Source organism: Megalobrama amblycephala, linkage group LG13, assembly GCF_018812025.1.
Source record: "Megalobrama amblycephala isolate DHTTF-2021 linkage group LG13, ASM1881202v1, whole genome shotgun sequence".
In the NCBI taxonomy this organism is placed as follows: Eukaryota; Metazoa; Chordata; class Actinopteri; order Cypriniformes; family Xenocyprididae; genus Megalobrama; species Megalobrama amblycephala.
The window spans coordinates 7,715,706-7,718,762 of NC_063056.1; the positions used below are offsets into that span (position 1 = coordinate 7,715,706).

At 40.0% G+C, this 3,057-nt stretch overlaps 1 long non-coding RNA gene across 1 annotated transcript; it reads right to left on the reverse strand.

The window, feature by feature from the left end:
* Positions 1-208: 208 nt before the first annotated feature.
* On the reverse strand, positions 209-2,737 carry LOC125243254. The gene is made up of 4 exons (XR_007179001.1): positions 2,152-2,737; positions 1,674-1,757; positions 1,299-1,376; positions 209-1,132 (listed from the first exon to the last, which is right to left on the reverse strand). It is a non-coding gene; the product is annotated as an uncharacterized LOC125243254 (long non-coding RNA).
* Positions 2,738-3,057: the final 320 nt, after the last annotated feature.

The window sequence follows — 3,057 nt, forward strand, 5'->3', positions numbered from 1 at the left end:
GAGTTAGATGCGCTCCTGGGTCAACATATTTTGTTGATCCTGGAACAACATTCTAGTCTGAAAATTTAACCTTAACCCCATTCCTACCCCTAAACCTAACCCTACCCAAAAGTTATCCCAAAAATCAGAGGGAAATGATAGATGAAAAACACTGATGTAGAAGCACCAATTCATGATTTTAAGCCTAAACTTGACATAATCTGTAAACTTGTCCCTGAAATCTGATTGGTAGATTTGAATGTTGTTCCAGGATCAACAAAAATGTTGAACCAGGAACATCCTCAATATGAACTCAGCAATATCAGGTTATGCAATGGTGTATGTATCGAGGGCACCCAAGAATCCCTAGACTCCGGCAGCATTCATATGTCACAGAATCGAGATGCGGGTGGCAATTCAAGGCCCTTAGCTGCGATGGTAAATATCCAATATCCATTTTGGAAGTGAAAAAGATGAGGCAGATAAGAGAAGAAAAAAGAAAAAGTTTTGCCCAAGGCGTGTTAGTACTGATCAAATGCGAGCCAATCATAGGCAAAAACCACGTTAGCCAGACCCTGAGCGCCACTTCACCAAAAACAGCAAACTAAATAGGAGATAACACACCCAGATAGCAAGCGATTAAACGAACAGCGCTACCGACTGAGAGAGGGGTAACTCACCCATCAGAAGAGCCGAACGTGGTGGAGACATTAACGGGTAGAAGGCTCACAGCAGCCCGGCGGCAAGCTCACAGACAACAGGAGTTTGATAATGACAATAGTCCAGTTCAAAGATCAGCAGCAAGAAATTAAGTAATCCAGACAGAATACTGACAAAAATAATCCAAACAGTACAGTGGAGAAACATGTAGCAAAAACCAAGGCCGGCTCTAGCCCTTTGGTTGCCCTAGGCGAGATTGAGTTTTGCGCCCCCCTAAAACTGTGGTTGAAATTAGATTCATAGGGATGGGATGTTATTGTGATTTCCATGTGTTTTCATTATCTTCTAGTACATATTGTCAGATGGTTGTAAGCTTGAATTAGTTATTCAAAGGACTAACTTCCTTCAGGCTGCGTGTCCCTGGTCTCAGTCGTCTGTCTTTGACTGGTGCCCTGAGTGCTTGATGTGGTCCTGGGTGTCCCTTCACCTTCACCTGTATACAAGCATATTGTATAGCCAGACAAGCAGTGAGTGAAATGATGAATGTGGTTGAACTTCTTTAAAAAAACAAGCTATTGTCTTTTAATACATGCTAACCTTTTTCTGTTGTACTTTAAAGTATGGATGTGGCTTGAATAAATACTATTAAATAGACTCACTTGATGCAGGCTGTGTGTTCCTGGCCTGTGTGTCACTGGTCCCTGGAGTACCACTACTGGATGTCCCTACTCCTGCAGCTGTATGTATTTAAACACAGAGTTCATCCATGCTGTTCGTTACACAATTACGTGTAATTGTAACGTGTAATAGTTGCATTGTACAAATACATTTTATCTCTAACCATGTAACTTGTAGTAGATAAATTACAATTACTACCACCACTACTATTATTATTAATCTATTAGGCTGCTACAAGGCTAAATAATATTACTGATTACAATTAGTAGTATTAATGTGATGTGATTATAAAAGTAATAATTGCTAATAATAATAACAATAACAAAAACAGCAACAATAGTACTAGTTGTACTTACAAAGTTCAGAGAGAGGAGAACATGAAGGATCAGGTGTCCTTTCTCCAGCAGGTGCCGGCCTCTGCAAATATTGCCTGAGTGCATCTGGCCATGGCCAATTAAAAAAAAAAAAAACATATTTTAGTATATTCCTAGAGGGGAACTGTACAGAAGGGTGAACACCATGTCAACACCACTATCAGCATAATGGTTACTGTGTGTATATGAGCCTGCTAGTTATAATGAATGTAGAGTAGAGAGCAACTGTACTTTCATAACTAGCATGCATACGTTATCCGAAATACTGGTCTTTTGACATTTACATCCATGTAGGTTATCAGTGAAGTTACGTTTGTTAGTAATACGTAGCAAACTAGCAAAGTAACTAGCTAGCTAGTGATAGCTTAGTGACAGCAATGAAACATTCAAGGTGATGATGCACAATACTAAGCAAATTTATTTCATTTAACACCTTAATGGCTGAGATGAGAAGATTTACCTCTATACTGGGTTTTCCTTTTATCTTCTTCCTTTCTCCGTTTTCATCCCTGTGCACCGGAGGGTTTATTAGACCGCTTCATTTTCTTCATCAACTGCGCACTTGCCTAACGTAACGTAACATAAAGGAGACCCTAGAGGGCGCAAGCGCCCGCTCCCCCAACATATTTGTCGCCCTAGGCAACCACCTAGTTCGCCTATAGCAATCGCCGGCCCTGGCAAAAACATACAAACAGTCCAGGTGCGAAGCGGCAACACAGACTCACACAGTGTTCTCGACCCGGAAGCGAATCTTCAATCTTCTGCAGTATTATATAATTAGTTTAATAATTTAGTTAATAATAACGTATAAGACCTTAAGATAAATTAATCTGGACAAATAACAGTTTTAACTGCTAATGATGACTTTTCTATAAACGCCTTTAAGTAAGTATAACAATGTATATATTAAGAGATCATCAAAGACTAATTTCTGTCAATATAGATTTTATTCTTATTGTTTAAAATGTTATTGAATCATGTTTAACTGGTTCTTAAATCTCACTCTGCCTCTCTTTCTCTCTCTGTGTTTGTGTGATGTCACGTTAAGTGTGTGTGTGTGTGTGTGTGTGTGTGTGTGTGTGTGTGTGTGTGTGTGTGTGCGCGTGTGTGGTGGGGGGGGGGTGGCTGTCAGTGACACTTTTAATGGTTTAGAATATATATATTAAAAACCTTAAAACACATACTTGACTTAGATTATCACTGGATTTAGCCTTAGAAAATTTTTAGCTGCAAAAGATAACTTTGCACTTATTTCAAAGTGCAATGCCCATTGCCCGGCGTGCACAGTTGCCCTGAAGCCACCAGAGTGGTGGTGCCACCGGGCTTTGGCCCGTCATTGCTGCTTGCAGCTATATTTAGGGCCAAA